Raw genomic sequence first — 19,587 nt, forward strand, 5'->3', positions numbered from 1 at the left:
TAGGTGTTGGAAAATGCAACCAGGGGTCCAGGTAGGTTAGTTCATATAAGAGATGAGAGGAGTCATCCGTAGGAATGAGCCAAGCTCACTCCATCCTGGTTTCCACCACACACTCACACACACACAGCAAAATGTGTACATATTATTGTACGCATTTTGGATGCATGCTCCCAATGAGTAAAACATGTTTGCATGCATTTTGGAAGTCTATGCATTTTTCATTGCACATTTTTCAAAAGAGCACAAGTTTTTTTTTTTACATTGAGGAACGCAAGCTCGTAAATGTATAGACCGATGACTGGAAATTTTGTTCAGGTCTGCGCTTGGTTCTGGAGAAGTACAAAATGGGTAAATCCATTTTTAAAAAAAAACTCAATGGAGCAAATTCTTCATACATCCCTAGTCAACATCAATGCCAACCAAATGACTAGTATGGAGGAATGAACACATGATTCTTCCATTCACACAGGGTCTGTTTTATTCCCACGTATGTATGGACCATAACCCTTTGAGGAAGTGAGGTGCTGGCCATTACAAAACCTTAAGTTTATTGATAGCAGGAACCGGTAAAACAGGCTTATTACCATATTAGAAAAATTAGCAAAAAACTATCTCAGTGTGCATATCTCTTTCTCGTGTGAACTGGCTAAATACATTATGAACTCAGACTTCAGGATTAGAAGCCTGTGTTCAATTACTTCTAGGTAACAAGTTACTGCTCATGCCTGTCTTTTTCTTTAGAGTATACACTGTTTCTACACAGAGCTCCATTATGATTTCAAATATATAGTTCAACACTAAACTCCATTCTGAATTTCCATCTTAGATTTCCTCTAAGTACAACACAGACTCCATTTTTAAGTTTTCAATCACACTAGTAGTGCCAAGAAGCAGATCATAAGCAGAAGCTAGGTACCAGGCATTTCATACCTGGCTAACTGATAATTTATAGGTGGACTGTCCTAGCTACCATGTCAAGTAAAGTGAATTGTGGCTCCCCTTTCTGCAAGATGCCCAGTTTCCTTACCTGCATAAATGAATCAAATTGTATTCCTAGTTCCTTGGTTTCATAACGGTGATCTGTATACCTCCTACAATTTTGTTGTTTAATTGTACCTTTTGTCTTATACCTGACTATAGAGAAGGATCCAGCTTAGACATCTGCAGTCCAGGCCCCCATCTTGACGATGGCGCTTCAGAGCTGTGAGGCCCCCAGCTCCCACACTTGCGTTCCTTCCCAGCATCTGCATGGGAAGGAATGCAAGTGCGAACTTTCCTCCACAGCACTGAACACCGGGAGGGATCAGGGAGGAACAAGGCAGCCAGAGGAGGATGAGGAGAGGAATGCAGGGTGACCTAACTACCTCTCTTCCCTTTGACCTCCCTCGGGCTGCCCATTCCTCCCCCCACCCCATGTTTTCTTTATTATTATTATCTGTATCTGTCAGATACAGCTTTGCAGATACAGATTAAAAAATGGGGGGAGGAGAGGAATGGGGCCCAATCCCCCGAATTTTTTTCAGTGGAGTTTCTGGGGCTTGCCCCTGCATGGCTTCGCAATGGCAGTTGCATGACCTGCTGCTACTGCAAATTCACCCTGAGGCAAACCCTTCACCAAGACAAGCCCCAGCAACCCTGAGTTTGGTATGCTTTTCTCTTCCATTTAATCATTCAACCAGTGACTTTTGTGTTGTGGCATGCTGTGTAGTTCTATACTATAGTGTCTATAGCATTGTAAAAAGTGTGTGATGTCAGCTATCGATAGGCTTTCCCTCAAACTCCTCTTTAAAGATCTCTCAATTTCTTTCTTTCTCTCTCTCCATTCATAAATGATCAGTGTCTGTGTTGAGTACTCTTTTCTGACATGGAGTTCTCCAAACTCTAGTGAAGTAAATTGGGTGCCATTATCTGAGGTCAATTCCCTTGGATCTCCTGCTCAACTGAACACTGAAGAGAGGTACTTAATGACCGTAGCAGAAGTAGCATGTGGAGTTAAAGCCACTTCAGAACATTTACTAAAATAGTCGCTAAGATGATAGCATAACAACAACCAGCAAGTCCTTTATCAAATGGCCGCAGGCCGAATCAGGAAGTATGACAGACTGAAATGGCTGCACGCGTATGGATGCTGTCTTGTCATGAAGCTGGCAAGTCGTACAAGGTAATAGCAGCAACATCCTGCCACTGGCCCTGTGACCAGTCGGCAGCAGCTCCTTAACCATCTGTTAGTGCCTGAGGCCTAGTACACCTGCTTCTGAGTCCTAGACTGCACAGCTAGAGACAGGTCTTCAGAAGTAGCCTTGCACTGGTGGACTATAGGACTCCATTTCCTCCATATTATCACAGAGGCTTATTTAAAATTGTTTATTGGTTTGAATGTTAGTTTGGCTTCCTCCCCCTTTTCCTTCCCTGTTAAATAAATTGTAGCTCTTGTTTTATTATCCCAATAAGTTGCTTGCTACATTTTTGGCTAACCCCTTTAGGGAAAGGTCTTGAAGATTTGCCCCTGCAGATGTGTAAGATACCTGACAGCATTTGCAAAAGTTGATGGCAGTAGGAACAATTACAGAGTCACGGAGCCCTTATGTGTCTGTCATTGTAGTTGTGCAGAAAACAAATACACAGACAGGTATTCTGGTGAGTTGGAGATAGGGATGTTAGAGGAATCCATTGCGGGGGGGGTAGAGTTCAGCAAGTTTTCACCAGCTCAGCCCCCCAGACCCTGTCTCACTCATCCACGAGTTGTCTTGACTCACCACGAGAATTTCCATTACAATTTACCGTCGCAATTTTGCGCAAATCGCAACTCACTTTTCTTTCTTTTTTTAAAGCCAGCAAAGTTCCCAAATGCGAGCTGAGACAGTACAGGTAATGTAGATAATTCTGAGCTACATGGATCAATGGTCTGATCTCAGTATAAGCAGCTTCCTGTAGGTAGTTTGATACACATATGTTAAATAAGTTGGATACACAAGTGTAAACTGCACATGAGAGGGCCTTCTCTGCAGCGTCCCCACACCTCTGGAATAACTTGCTGTCAGGGGGCCACCATGCTCCGTCATTGCAGGCTTTTAAGAAGGCCTTGAACACATATTATTTTACTCTGGCCTTCTCTTGAAATGATTATTGTTGTGGTTCGTATTACTATTTTTATTGCTGTATGTCACCTCAGGTGGACTTCTGCCCTGAAAGGCGGACAAGAAATATTCTAAAGAATCTCTGCTTTAGGCCACTGGCTGACTTACCAAAGCAAGTCTGGAGCTGTAGAATATATCAGTCCCCAGCAACAATTGATAGAGCTCCAGCAACTCAATCAGTCACTCACAGAGATTTGTTCAACCTCGAAGTTCCAAGGCCCAGTAGGAACAGGACTGAGGCTAGATTTACACTACTGCTTTATAGCAGTATTGAAGTGCAGTGATAACTGTTGGAACTCATTACCGATTCCATAAACCACTTTCATAGAGCATCATCACATGGGAGGGATTGTGTTTGCTTACTGGCGCTTCTCAGCCCGCGCATTTGTCCCTCATTACTTCCACTTTTGAAAGAGGAAGTAAACAACGTGCACGGAGCCCATTCAGTGGGCCGTTTTGATCATGCTGCTTCTCCTGCACACAGCAGGAGGTAGCAGCAACTTCCATCTTTAAAAATAAGTTGGACTTACTGGGGTGTTTTTTGGTCGCATGAAGAAGACTAGAAGAGGCAGGAGGCAGATAACATTGTGAGAGGGACCCGCGAAAATCCGTGAGCGCCCAGCAATGAGAGTGCGATAAAACGCTCATCTGATGGAGCTCTTAGTGTTATTTCCTGTGTTTTATTCCACATTATGCCAATTACCATAATAAATATAATTGTGTGTCCTACAGGTTATAAATGTGCAAGAAAGATATATTGTTACCATGATGTGATCATAATAATGTGTCCTGAGTTTTGGTAAGAGCACAACCACTTTAGGTATTTTTCTTCCTTATCACGTAAGTGAGCAGGCAAACCGCTAGCTTACAACTTAAGCAACTGAAGTTTTAAAAGAAATTGAACCAATTTTGGTTTGGGTTAAAATGTTCTCTGAAGCAGGAAAGATAAATCTCCAATTAACACTTGCCTATAGCTTTTTTTCTTTTTTAAAAATCCAACAACATTTGTCAGCTTCAGGCAAATTAATTAATCCTGAAGGGAATGATCTAATGTTCTCACTATTCTTTCTTTTGTCTCTCTTTTTTCGAGCAAAGACCTAGGTCCTTCCTGGGCGACAGTGCATTTCAATGGCAAACAGCTAATGAGATGCATTTAGAGAGTACTGCAATGACCTCCTTAGCTTGATGGAACTATTATGTAAGACACATGTCCCTAAGAAGGAATTATTGTTATGCTATAAAGTGAAGCTACTTTAAACATGCCAATTTATGAGGTTTCATTTCTGATACTGAAAAGATCCCTGGGTTTCTCCATACTTGATGGACACTTGTGACAATCAGCTGAATTTGTCACCTGACACCATTCTAAACCATTGTGCTTGAGGTGAGATCAAAAGGTTTTATCTGTGCTGCTGGAACTGTGATTGACAACTCACTCATGCAGGCTGCAATCCTAAACACTCTTACTAAGGAATAAGCATACGATAGCATTGGCACGTGCCAAATTTTTGTTGTTGATTGTTGGTTTTGTACAAAGCTAACTCAGCTGTCTTTTTTTGAAGACAATGAGGTGCAGTTATTCTATTCCACCATATACTCTGCTATACAGGGGCAAGGTTAAATTTCCATCTCTGCTGGAAAATTGCAGCTATTTGGGAGGTTAAATTGGAGCCATCTCTTCACTGCCAGATAAATTAGATCTATTGGGTTTACCTATTGTTGCTGCTTTGGATGTTGATGTATTTAGAGTTAGCACTGTCCTGATTGATACCTGTTGCTGAGAATGCAAATGCTATGGCTTCTCAAAAGTCTCATAGCAGTTCTGCAAAGCACCTCAGGAAAAAAAACAAGGGCTTTCCCTAGATATACACACAGCAAGAGATTTTTTTTTCCAGGGGAATAGTTAAGTACAGATCGCAAGTAGGCCACCTTCTGCACCTGGCTAATTACTTTGGGCATGTCTACACCATGCATATATCCTGGGGTCTTCTCTAGGTTGTCCCTGTGAATCCAAATGATGTACAGGGGATCCCAGGGTCAAGCAGGGACAACCAAAGGCTTTCCCTGGGATAACTGGGACCATGGGTTTCCTGGGTTTTCCCACAGTCCTGGGACACCCCTGAGGACCGTGGCACGTGATCACTGGTCATCCCTTCTTCCCCATGAGTAGAGGAGCTCTGGAAACAGGCACAGAGCTGCACGGGGGCAGTCCGTACTCATCAGTGGTGGGAAGGGAGCAGTTTCAAGGGTGTGTGTGTTTTAAACTTACTTGCGGTGGACAGAGCTGGTGCCAGACTATTTTGAGCCCTAGGCAGGTGAGCGGCTTCCAGACAAGTATGCCGTTCTGAACCCGCCCCCTGCCCCAGCGTCCTGGCTTCAAAGCCAGCGCCCAGCCGGAAGTCGCTCCTGGCTTCGAAGCCAGGATGGTGAGGTTGGGAGGGGCGGGGGGCAGCTTCGGAACGGTGCACCCGGAAGCCGCCCCCTCAGAGCCACTGTGGCAGAGCAGCTTCCGGGCGCGCCGTTTGGCGCCCCCCTTTGCTTGGCGCCCTAGGCCGCCCCCTGAGCTGCCTCTATGGCAGTGCCGGCCCTGGCGATGGAGCACACTTGCGCTCCCATCTCCATTCAACGGGGGGGGGGGGGGAATGGCACCTGCAACATCCTTCCTTACTTCTGGGATGTCATGCTGGCATTTAGATGCTGGGGGAGGATCCCAGAAGCTGGAAAGCCTGAGATCCTCCCCACCTAGATGACCCCTTTCTCTAAATCTGTAGCAAATACCTTATCAATCACACCTTACTGCAAGAAAAAGGGGGTGACTTTATTATTTAAGCATTTACTAGTATTCCTGATATTCCTGTTGTTAGTTTTAGAGATAAAATTAGTTTGTTCAGAAAAGAGGGCCATTCTGCCAAATATTCTCCACCATTTTTTTATGGCAGCCACCATTTCCCCCACACAATGCCCCAGAACGATGCTAGGTCTGAAGCATTGTAGAGGTCGCTAAAATGGTGGGTGGGCTGTCAACACAGGAGCATCGCTGACATTTGCAGCAGTGGCAACAGCAACAAAAAGCCCACAAAAGTTGTGGGGGGAGAGAATGAAGCTGTACTGCTTCTAATGAGCAGCTGCAGCCTCAAGAAACTGTGGGAAAATGTCATTCTCCTCGCTGAAAAATATTTCACACACACACACATTTCTCTGCCCATACAGTGGACAATTTGAGATGTGCATTTTCACTCACCTCTTTTTTCTTAAAAGAGGGAACCTTTAAACTACCATCTAAACATGTACTCCAATTGACCCTATTCCCTGCTATCGGTCCCAGGTAAATCACTTTCCATATTAATCCCTTTACTTATACATAGCAAATATTTTCAAAACCTGAATGCTTCATTTCGTAAATTCTTTTGGGCTTCCTCTCCACCAGGACTATCCCTGAAAAGGATGCAACTTCCAATTAAAGATGGCGGGTTTGGCTTTTCGGACCTTGCTACATCCCATCGGGCTTATTTGCCTCCCTGCATCAAACTTTGGGCTTTTCCACTTAGATTTGGTTTTCCACCTTGGTCCATTTTGGAATCATTCTGCCTGGAGCCTCTTTCCAGATGGGTGGCATTAGGTTCTTGGCATATTATGGTGGAAAGTGCTCCTCCCACAATCGTAGCAATTAGAGATGTGTGGCATGCAACGTCATGCCAATTATAGTTTGACCCCTTTTCTTATTCTAAACTGACTATATGGGGAAATCCAGATTTAAAAATTGGGGGAAAATGTTTTTGTGGTGGACTTGGACAGGCAGAATGATTTTTACCCTGGATCAATTCTTGGGTACAGATGATCAGTTTTTGTTATTTTCAGCTTTGTGAGATAAATTTAAATTACCCGCCAAGCTGAGTGGCAGTATTTGTAACTGGAACACTTGTTAGAATCCAGATTTGTCCCTGCAGCTTGAACTGCTTCAGAATCTCCCTTGCTATTGGAAGCACCTATTGAAGCTGACCGGGTAAATCGACCCACGATTCATGTTTATAAGTACTTATTATCAGTGAATAAATATGATACGATGGGGCTTCAACAGGAATGGAATAGGGAAATGGAATGTCCTATTTTCTTAAATCAACAGACCACTGTTTCTGGATAAGATGTTTCTGGATAAAATGGATAAGATGTAACCGAAGATATGCAGGTTGCTTACCTGTAACTGTAGTTCTTCATCGTGGTCTCTATGCATCATACATTTGGGCTCTGCGCCTGCGCGGAGACCTGAACCGGAACCTTCTATAGCTTAGGGAAACGTTTTTGGTGGGAACCCCTCCCCCACGCTATTGCGCATGTCCCTGGGGTTCCCGCCCTTACCTCAGTTCTTCGTCGTCCGCCATTGTGCAAAGACCCCAAAACCGTTCCTCTAGCGTTTTTCTCTAAAATAATCCTCTTCTCTATTACTCTTCTAAACTTTTCGTAGATATCCTTCTCCTCTTCTCTTTCTATCCTCTATAAAAAAAAAAAAAAATTATACTTTTCTAATATATATATATATATATATATATATATATATATATATATATATATTCTTCTCTTCTCCCATTCCTCTGAGCGATCCTCAGATCGCAAGCGCCTCAGGTACATGGCCGTGAAGGCCCCTTTCAGAAAATGCGGCGCTAAACTACCACCAAAAGACGGACACTCTCTTTGTGTAGTGTGTCTAGGAGAAGGCCACAAAGTCCAGCAGTGCCACCACTGCATGGCATTTACCAAGTAAACCCGCAAAAATAGAGCGGATAGACTTCGTTCTGTGCTTTGGGAAAAAGCCCTGAAGTCAAATGCTAGGCATCCTCAGCGGCTCTTTGCGTCCTTCAATTCTCTTCTGAAGCCTAATCCACCATCTCTCCCCACCTCTCTGTCTGCTAATAACTTTGCCTCTTTTTTCAATGCTAAAATCCAAACTATTTGCTCTGATCTGGCCAGCTCTGCTCCTCTTCCAGTTCCTGTTCCTCATCTGTCGGTTCCTCCTGCAAATTTCTCTGCGTTTCCTTCGGTCTCAGCAGATGAACTGTCTACAATACTGCGCTCTTCGAAGCCTTCCACTTGTTCTCGTGATCCGATTCCTTCTCGCGTCTTTATTAATCTTATCCCTGCTATCCTCCCTTCCTTGCTTCATATTATTAATTTTTCTCTGTCCTCTGGTTCATTTCCTTCTGCTTTTAAACACGCTACAGTCTCTCCTATTCTCAAGAAACCTACTCTTGATAGGCTATCTCTGTCTAACTACCGACCTGTCTCTTTGTTGCTGTTTGTTTCAAAGATCCTGGACCGTGTGGTCTACTCTCGTTGTCTTGATTTTCTTTCTAGTAACTCTGCTCTGGATCCTTTTCAATCTGGATTCCGTCCTTTGCATTCCACTGAAACAGCCCTTACTAAGATTACCAATGATCTTCTTACTGCCAAGTCTAAAGGCCATTATTCTGTTCTTATTCTCTTTGATCTAACTGCAGCCTTTGACACGGTTGATCATGATCTTCTTTTAGATTCCCTTCATGACCTTGGATTTTGTGGCTCTGTCTATAACTGGTTTGCCTCCTATCTAGCGGGTCGCTCTTTCAGCGTGTTGGCTAATGGCAGCTCGTCTTCTTCTTTTCCCCTTTCAGTAGGGGTTCCGCAAGGCTCGGTGCTTGGTCCGTTGTTGTTTTCTTTATACATGTTGCCCTTGGTTAATCTTATTCAATCTCATGGCCTCCAATATCATCTGTATGCCGATGATACACAATTATATCTTTCATCTCCGGATCTTTCTCCTGATGTTCACGATCGTATCTCGGCATGTCTTTCAGATATCTCAGCTTGGTTGCTTCATCGTCGTTTGAAACTTAATATGGCAAAGACTGAATTGCTTGTTTTTCCTCCTAAATCTTCTCCTCATCTCCCATTCTCTCTTACTGTCAATGATGTTACACTTACTCCAGTCAGGGAAGCTCGTAGTCTTGGCTTTATATTTGATTCCTCGCTCTCCTTTATTCCTCATATTGAGGCAGTAGCTAAATCCTGTCATTTTTTCCTGTATAATATTGCCAGGATTCGATCATTTTTGTCTGTCTCTTCTGCCAAGACTCTTGTTCATGCATTGGTTATTTCTCGGTTGGACTACTGCAACCTTCTTCTCACTGGCCTTCCTTCTTCTCACATCAGTCCGTTGGTTTCTGTTCACCACTCTGCTGCTAAGATCATCTTCTTGGCTCGCCGCTCTGACCATGTAACTCCACTTCTGAAATCTCTTCATTGGCTTCCAATTCACTTCAGAATCCAATATAAACTTCTTCTGTTGACCTTCAAAGCTTTTCACGGTCTAGCTCCTTCCTATCTCTCCTCTCTCATCTCACACTATTGCCCCGCTCGTGCTCTTCGCTCCTCTGATGCCATGTTTCTCGCCTGCCCAAGGATCTCTACTTCCCTTGCTCAGCTTCGTCCATTTTCTTCTGCTGCCCCTTATGCCTGGAACGCTCTTCCAGAACATTTGAGAACTACAAGTTCAACTGCAGCTTTTAAAGCTCAGCTAAAAACTTTTCTTTTTCCTAAAGCTTTTAAAACTTGATTTTGTTCTGACTTTATACTGTTAGTTTTACCCTACCCAGTGCCTGTTTACCCTACCCTGTGCCTGTTTGTAGTCTCTTCCCCTCCTTATTGTTTTATTATGATTTTATTAGAATGTAAGCCTATGCGGCAGGGTCTCGCTATTTACTGTTTTACTCTGTACAGCACCATGTACATTGATGGTGCTATATAAATAAATAAATAAATAAATAAATAATAATAATAATAATAAGGCTACTGAACCCGCGCCTCAAAAGCACATGGAGAAATCCTCCTCGAGGACAATGAGCAGGGACCACAGCCCTGAAATTCAGTCCTTCGTTATAACCGAGGAGATGATGGCGGAAAACAGGGCCATACCCCTGACGCCAGGCCGATCCCTTGCGGTATCCGCAGCCAAAAAGATTGCCAAAAAGGCGTGGACCCCAAAATCGGCAGAACAATCAAAAAAGAAGAAGAAGAGAAAGGAAGTCGACAAACATTCCTCCTCGAGGGTTGTGACCGTAACAACGGCGTCGCCCAGGCCTACGAGGCTGATTACGGTACCGACGCAAACCTCGGTACCAGAAAACTTGTCGGTACCGACTCCCATACCGACGGCCAGAAGCTCAATGTCGGAGGGAGAGGTCCGTGACTCGGTATCAGCCATCTCGATACCATGTGCTGCCGCACAAGAACAAGTTCCTCAACCTACGGTACCGGCACCGCCTGTTCATCGAGAGAGACCTGCACCCTCTCGACCAGACTATGATAGAATCTCCCAATTTTCGGGATATCATAGACAGGACTTGTATGACTGGGAGAATTATCGACCCCAGGAATACTATCCAGATGAATGTAGACAGGAGGAGTACTATGCACACCCTCCTCCTCCTACCAGGGTCATTCAAGTTTCACCTCGGGCCCCAACACCATTACGGCACCGTAGCAGAACCGAAGCTTCCATACCGAGGGCTACTGCATCGTCTTCGGTACCGCACCACGAACAAGCTTTGCAGCCGATCCAAACAGCTATGCAACCTACTGCGTCAAACTCACCTGACGATGATCTCATGGAACACACTGTGCGCAACTCAACCAACTTCCAAGCGACTGGAAGCAATGTATAAAGTACAGGAGGCTAACGCACAATTTTTATTCCAACACCCAAAGCCAAATTCAATAATTGTTGAATCGGCTCAGGGCAAATCACAAAAAATACATTCAGCTCCGGTTGACAGGGAAGGTAGGAAGTTAGACTACCTGGGTAGAAAAGTGTATGCCTCTTCCTCGCTCGGAATACGCACCTCCGCATACAAAGCAACGGAGCAACTATGGCGAGATATCAAATTTTACTTTGGGGAAAAATAGGTTCCCTCTGCGATCATTTACCCGAGGAAAAATGCGAATTAGCTAGGATTTTTCAATCCAAGGCTACAGCCATAGCGAGGCTACAGCTAAATTCTGCAAGGCATCAAACAGACTCACACTCAAAATCCATGATGGGGTCAGTAGCACTTCGTCGCCATGTGTGGCTGAGATCGGCTAATCTTGCCAATGAAACAAAGTCAAGAATAGAAAACCTACCCCTCGACGGTGAGGGTTTGTTTAATACCAAGACAGACGAGTCCTTAGACTCTATATATAAGGCCCGCACAACGGCAAGAAAGATGGGGTTCTCGCAACCAGCACCTCAATACAAACAGAGACGCTGGACAAGACAGCCTTACCCGCAAATACAGCAACGACCCCAATACGATAAGCAGCCTGCCAAACAACAACAGCAGTTACAGAGAAAGAGGCCTTATCATGGCAATTACCAGCAAAACAGACGACAACCTGACTTTTCCAAAAGGCAGCGTCTTTGACTTCCCTGCCTGTGAGGAACGGTGAGTTTTCTGAGGATGAGGACTCTGGGGATGAGCAGCCACAGGCGGGACCCAGTACCAGCTTGGCTGATCAACAGCCAGCAGAGGCCTCATCCAGTACAAACTTAGAAGAGGAGCAAACAGACTGGTTACACGTGTCCTCGTTCAAACAGCAAAGGGCAGAGAAGGAGGCTTTACGCCAATCCAAGCGGATTGCTAATAAACGCCAGCTGAACAAGGAACAGCTGTGAGGCTGAGCTGGTGTATTTAGGTAGCAGTGCGCAGGCCAGCAAATTGTCAGAGCTTCTCTGGTTTGCCTGGGAGAAGCTCTGGACCGTGTACCCTTGACCGTGCCGTGTTCCTGTTGGATCGTTTGGACTCTGGACTTCTTGGACCCCGTGACTCTCTCCTGCCCTTTGAAACTTGGACTGGCTTATGGACTCTGGTGACTTGCTCTCTCATGCCTTTTGAACCCTGGACTGTTATATGGAATTGGCTTGGAACTTTATGTGAGCACTAAAGACTGTTCTATTTGGTGTTTAACTTGTGTGAATACACATTATTGTTTATCGTTTAGTGCTGTGTTGTCTGATTCTTGGTGGGCTTCCCAGTCTGGGCAGTCTGCCCAAAGAGATAAGCGAAAGTGGCTGGCTACAGACCGGCTTCTTCAGGACACTGCCCCAGGTTTACTACCATTCACTGACCGCCTAGCACCCCTGTACCATCAATGGGAGTCAATAACATCCAACTCCTGGGTGCTCACCATCATCAAAAAGGGGTATGCCATCGAGTTCGATACCCTTCCTCCTTCTTCGGGAGTGAGAGTAACAGTGCCATCCCCTCCTCTACTGCTCAAGGTACAGACCTTACTAGCAAAGGGAGCCATCGCACCTGTGCCCGCAGAGATCAACCAGGGGTTTTTTTCGCGCTACTTCACGGTCCCGAAAAAGGATGGGGGTCTTCGACCGATCATGGACTTAAGACAACTAAACAAGTACATCACCCCCAAAAAATTCCGTATGATAACAGTTACTTCCATTCTCCAACTGTTACATACGGGAGTTTGGTTTGCGATAGTAGACCTGAAGGATGCATATTTCCACATTTCCATCAGGAAATCGCATCAAACTTACCTGCACTTCACCATCAATACTCGACAGTTCCAGTTCACCATTCTTCCCTTCGGTCTCGTGACCACACCGAGGGTCTTCACGAAGGTGATGGCTGTTGTATGTGCACATCTACGACAAAAAGAGATTCACATATATCCATATATAGACGACTGGCTTCTGGTTGCGGAAGACAGCCATACACTCCAGGACAACATAGAGACAATTGAACTTGCCTACTCTATATCCAAACTAGAGCTACAACTTCCTGTGACAGCTCATTCTGCCAGGGCGATGGCAACATTTGTGGCTTTCAACAGGGGTGTTCCACTTCGGGACGTTTGCAGGGCCGCAACCTGGTCCACCCCTTCCACATTTGTAAAGCATTACAGCTTAGACACTCGTTCCAGACAGGACTGTTCATTTGGAAGGATGGTGCTTTCAGAAGTTTTAAAGTAATACACCAGCCCACCTCCAAGGTATGTTAGCTTGCTACTCGCCCATATGTGTGATGCATAGAGACCACGATGAAGAAATGCAGGTTGCTTACCTGTAACTGTAGTTCTTCGAGTGGTCATCTATGCATTCACACAACCCACCCACCATCCCCACTTGGTGGTGTGAAACTTACAAATGACACAGTTAAATGTACAACTTTACTTTATTTATTATTCACTCATGTTTATGGGGGCACAATGTTGGACTCCTGTAAATTGAGGTAAGGGCGGGAACCCCAGGGACATGCGCAGTAGCGTGGGGGAGGGGTTCCCGCCAAAAACGTTTCCCTAAGCTATAGAAGGTTCCGGTTTAGGTCTCCGCGCAGGCGCAGAGCCCATATGTGTGAATGCATAGATAACCACTCGAAGAACTACAGTTACAGGTAAGCAACCTGCATATCTTCGGTTACATCTTATCCATTTCGGGTCTATTGGACGCCACAGTTTAATAAAGGTTTGTCCAAATCAACACATTGTTGGAGGTGTCACACAGCTAATGCTTCTTTTGTTCATATGTTCTGGAAATGTTCAATAATTGCCTCCTTTGGGGAGGAAATGATCAGATGCATAAATTTTGTATGAGAAAGCTCTTTAATATTTTCAGGTGTACATGTCATCTTAAATTACATACCGGCTTCATGGAAAAAAACACATGGTCAACGTAAATGGGTTTTTCATGCCCTTTTTACTGCCAGAAGACTGATTCTGCAACATTGGAAAGATAAAACCACACTGCCTATAATGCCATGGATTGAAGACTTAACAACTTTAGCAACATTTAAAAGAGTGGTATACCGGCATCATTTACGAATGGAGTTATACTCAGACATTTGGTCTGCCTTCACGGACATTTATGTGTAATTTATGCTACGTTCCTTTTTTTCTTTTTTCATTTCAAAAGTTGTGATATTTGAAACAGGCTTTTGAAGTATGTAGTTGCATATGTCCATTTTTTTTAATTCTTATTTTTATTTTTAATTTATGGTTTATTTTGTTAAAAAAAATCGCAATAAAATTAGATTTTAAAAAATCACTCTCCATATTTTGCTCTTTGAGGAGATCTTGGAGAGCCCTTTTATAAATTGCATTTGTATGCCCATGCATGTACTAGAGTTGCCACTGCTGAGCTTTTCGTTCTCTTCTCTAAAAGTTCAGCCTCTGAGTGGGAGGCAAACACATTTTGATTCTAGTGCACATGCATTTGAATGCCTGCACATGAAGGCTGCAACCTGTGCACTCTTACAAGGGCACACGTTCCACTGAAAACAGGTGGGGGGTCTGAGTAAACATGCATAAGGCTGCACTCAAACTCTGCAGCAACATCATTGCCTGTCATTACACATTTATTTATTTATCCATCTATTTATTACATTTCTACACTGCTCAATAGCCAAAGCTCTCCTGGTGGTTCACAACAATTAAAACTATAAAATATGAGGTGATAAAATACGATATAAATGTTCTGTCTCAGGCAGTATCTACGCTACTGCTTTAAAACCGTTTATAGCAGAAGTGACAACAGTCGGGGGCCAGGACACACTCCACATACAGTTTTCAAACCATTTTCAACGTGTCATATCTGCTTGGTGTAGATCTGACTGAAGTCTCCCTACTTCCTCTATAGATTTACCTAAATAACTGCTGGTTCAGTTTGATATTGCCCAAGTGCTTATTCCAATAAAACGCATATTCAAGTCTCCTGAACTTGAGCTTGTTGGTTTTGTTGCTTATTCCACCTTTTGGAAATACAAGTTTTGCAACGGTGCACAGTGACCTTTGGTTAAAGGTCTGTACTCCTTGAGTGTACATGTGTAGTGCTATACCTGTGTTGACAAGGATGTATGGTATCAATGATAGCTTTTTTCTAGTAAATCTTTAACAAAATATTAGTCTGTCCTTTTAGAATCAAGTAGCCAGAAGGCCCAGTCTGTGACTGTTGCTTCCTTTCTTTTTTGAGTGTATAAATACTAAATGCCAACATATGTTCTCCTTATACACCTCGCCTTTCCTCAGTAAATTCCTATCCTGGTAGTAAATCTTGCTGGATATTTCTGAGTATAGAACAAGCTATTGTGGGACAAGTGAATTTAGCAGGCAGAAAAAAGTCTTCGCCAATGCTTAATGGGGGATAGAGGGAAAATCCTTCATAATATTATATAAGTTTTTCATCTGTGAAATACTGAAGGGTATGTCATGACTATGACAAGTAGGAGATCATATATCATGATTATGGATGAACCTGTAGATACTTGAGTAAAAGGGGGAAATCTGAAGTTCCAATCTCTCTTCCTCAATATGGCTATAAGGTACAAATGGCTATAAAATGGCTATTAATAATCCATCCATACACACACACACTTATTATATTTTATTAATTAATTTATTTATTTATGCCGTTTATATCCTGCCCTTCATTAAAAAAAAAATCCGAGGGAGGGGGTTAACAATATTAAAACATCCAAAAATAAAATATTAAAAAACTAAAACCAATTAGTCAGTAGCAGAGCTAACCACTCATACATGTGTGGTTAAATAAATAGGTACTATTCACCTGATGCCATACACCATATTTACACCAGGTATACATCTTGGGTGAGGGCACTCCAAAGTTGGGGTACCACCACAGAGAACATCCTATCTCATTTCATTATGCTATGTACCCTTCCCAGTGGTGGGACAATGAGATGTGTCTCCCCCACATAAGAACATGAGCCATGCTGGATCAGAACAAGGGTCCATCTAGTCCAGCATTCTGTTCACACAGTGGTTAACCAGCTGTCAATTAGGGTCCCACAAGCAGGACATGATACGACAGCACCCTCCCACCCATATTCCCCAGCAACTGGTGTATATAGGCTTACTGCCACTGATACTGGAAGTGGCACATAGCTATCAAGAGAAGTAGCCATTGATAGCCTTCTCCTCCAGGAATTTATCCAACCCACTTTTAAAGCCATTGAAATTGGTGGCCATCACTACATCTTGTGGCAGAGTATTCCATCCGTGTGGCCTACTACCTGTCTTATGCGTCGCAACAGTAAGAGCCAGATGATGCAAGGGTGGCAGGGGGCAGCGGGGGGCGGCGGCGGTGGAGGCAGGTAAGGAGACTGGTGGAGAGTCGGGGTGGGGCCACCTCCGAAGCGCCAAGGCGGCCCGAAACTTCAGAGCCAATTGGCTTCAACTTTGGGCCGCCTCAGACTTCGCCCGAACTGGTTCGGATCCAGTTTAGGAGGGTCTGAAACACCCTGATCCGCTTCTTATTAGGGGTTCGGACCTGAGGCGGTGCACAGCCCTATTTAAATCAATGCAGGTACCTCATACGAAGAGCCCAATGGACTTCAAGAGCATGTGTGGAGTTTTTTTGTTTTTTTTTAAGGAGAGACCACAATAACAGCAAATTATTTCATTACAAGGAGGTCTTCAATTGATTAAGGGTGAAGGCCTGACCTAGGCTACCAAGGGAGGTTGTGGGCTCTCCCACACTAGAGGCCTTCAAGAGGCAGCTGGATAAGCATCTGTCGGGGATGCTTTAGGGTGGATTCCTGCATTGAGCAGGGGGTTGGACTTGATGGCCTTTAGGCCCCTTCCAACTCTGCTATTCTATGATTCTATGATTCTATGTACCTTTCAAGCATTTGTTTCCACCTCTTTTATCCACAGATTGTTTAGCAGTAAAAGAGGTAGATGTGCATTTTACATTCTGAAACTGCTCTCCCTACCCCTTTCTTTAACAGGCTAATGACAGAGAGAGAGGGAGAAATCTCCACTCATTCATTTGTTGAATTGCCATATGGCCATTGACTTGAAGCAATCTGTGCATTATTATTTTCCTACGTTACTCAAAAACACATCAAATTGTCATGATGATCACCACCAAACTGCAATACATGAAAGATTGAGAGGACTAAAAATGCAGATGGCAATCAAATTACAATACACTGGGGTTTGTTTTTTCTTGTATGCCATAAGATAGAATGGTAACTCTAATTATAGGACTAATATTCATGGCTGATAGAAGGAGTCACTTGCCCCACACTTATAAGAAGAGATCGGTGTCAGTTTTGTTTTGAAAAGAAGTTGCTGTGATCTGAATAAATTTTAAACAAATGTACATTCAACTAGCCACTAAATGGAGACTGGGAAAAAGAACCCATGCAAAACTAGTGTTGCACCGAAAATTTTGACCATTCCATTTTCAGCATTTGTGTGTGGGGGGAGGGACTAAAACTCAGTCAGAGGAGACTGTGAAAGCTGAAAAAATTGGAGAATTTTCTCCTTGTGGAGGGGAACAGGTTTTCGACATACTTTTTAAATGTAGCTACTTGTTGAGAGGTCTTCTTTCTTTTTATTTATTTATTTATTTATTTATTTATTAAACATCCCTGGCATTTTCAGAAGCTCAGGAGTGCTTACTGGATGCTTATTGGAGAGGGGGAGGTCACATGGTTTAAGAACTGCTGGGTTCCTCCAAATGCTAAAAAATAAGAAGGGCCCTCAGCAACCAACTGTCCACCTCCCCAAGGAGAAAATTCTCTGAATTCCCCCCCCCCCATGCAAAAGAGGCAGAAAAAGCAATGCCTCTTTCGCAGGGAGAGAGAATGTTCACAAAAATAGGGGGCAGGTTTTGGCCCAGCACTATGTAAAACTATACTGGCAGTTTAGAAAGCAAGAGAAAGACTGAGGACAGGTTGAGCATCAACCAAGAGAAGAGCTCAAAGCCTTTTATAAATTAACCCAAATTACAATAATCATTTGGAGAACAAATGGAATAGGTAGAGGATGAAGCGACTGAAGGCCATAAGATGGGGTGGGCAACTTGTGGCCCTCCAGTTGTTTTGGGCTACAGTTCCTATCAGCACTGTCAGAAATATCTGGAGTGGCACAAGTTCCCCCCCCCCCCACTACCATAGGATTTATACCATAAGAAATATACTAACCACCTCGGCGGGGCGAATTTCACTTCAACTTCAGTGCTGAAGCGAGGTCGGCAAGCCTTGAGGTGGCCCAAGTCGAATCAGGATCATTTTGGAGCCTCCAAAACAGCCTCCAAGGGAAGTCAGCGGAGCTGTGCACAGCCCTATTAAATACTGTCATTAAAACACAAGCACTTCCCTCCCACCCTTCCTATTACATCACAAAGCACACCCACTCAGTTCTAACATTCCATACTCACCAGACATACTAATCTAGATGTATACAAGATACTCAATTGTGGGGTAACACCACAGTGGGCCCCATGGGAATGTGGGCCCTTGGCAGGTGCCCGACCAAGCCGACCCTTGAGATCAGTCCTGTGTCATCCTGTGTATGTATGTGTATAAAACCATAATACATTAGGGAGCCCCTGAGGAGGGAGATTATCTCCAAAACATTGGGCAAATGGCACAGAATAAACTGGTACTCGTTGGATCATGTATTATTATTGTTGTTGTTGTTGTTGTTGTTGTTGTTGTAGTGCTCCCTGTCATTAGCTCTATTGTGTAGAGAGAATCTCTAAAGCCTGCTGCAGAAGTTAAATTAGGTAATATTGCCAGGGCTAGGGGGAGAATGACTGGAATATGCAGAACACTAATAAGATCTGGCCAAACTCTACAACTTTGCATAACAATGCACCATTCTCTTACTAAAGTATTCAGAGAAGAGGAGGAAGGCTTAGAAAGCAATGTAGAATGGTTGGACCGCATTCAGAATACTATAGAATGGAGGAAGGGCATTTGAAAACTGTACAGGAGACAAAAGGTAGAAAACGTGAATGGCACCACAACAGAGATTGTGCTTAATGCAAGCTGGATAGAATTGTAGACATTGTCATGTTTTCTCATGCAGATATGGTCAACCAGGCATGCAATTAGACCACGGTTGTTCCCTTATCAGATATCGTATTATTCTTAGACCACTCGGAGAAGGAGGAAGAATGAATCTGGAAGCCAGGAAATGGGAAATATGATGCCGTGATGATATAGCAGCAGGCACTGTTTGGGGAGTGAAAAACCTGGAGACATGGGAGCGAGGGTGTACAAAATGTGTGGCGATTTAGAGACCAGAGGAGGCACATGAGGAAGGGATCCATGTGGGCTCAGAGCTGTGAGCAATGGTGGGCCTGGTAGCAGCAAGAGGAGGGGCCCAATGCTGAATTAATCTGCTTCCCCCCAATACAAGGCAGGCATAATTCATGTGGCTTCAATAGGACTCCCAGTCCCTGACACTTACCTCTGTAAAAGGGATGCAGAATCTCAGCCCTGTGGGCCACATTCAGCCCTCCACAGGTTCCATCTGGCCCTCTGGGGATCTCCAGATGGCCCTGCCCACTGCCCCACTACCCACTTTCCCCAACCACCAATCATCTAGTGGTTTCATAACTTTTGCATGCCCCTCTCCTCAAAAAGGCTGAAATGCCTCTCCTAAAGCTAAG

The 19,587-nt window shown here is 44.0% G+C and overlaps 1 pseudogene; it reads right to left on the minus strand.

Annotated features, from left to right (window-relative positions):
- Nucleotides 1-11,124: 11,124 nt before the first annotated feature.
- Nucleotides 11,125-19,587, minus strand: part of LOC134402319 (ATP synthase F(0) complex subunit C3, mitochondrial-like) — a 76,236-nt pseudogene continuing 67,773 nt past the window's right edge.

This window comes from Elgaria multicarinata, chromosome 8 (assembly GCF_023053635.1).
Source record: "Elgaria multicarinata webbii isolate HBS135686 ecotype San Diego chromosome 8, rElgMul1.1.pri, whole genome shotgun sequence".
Taxonomy (NCBI): Eukaryota; Metazoa; Chordata; class Lepidosauria; order Squamata; family Anguidae; genus Elgaria; species Elgaria multicarinata.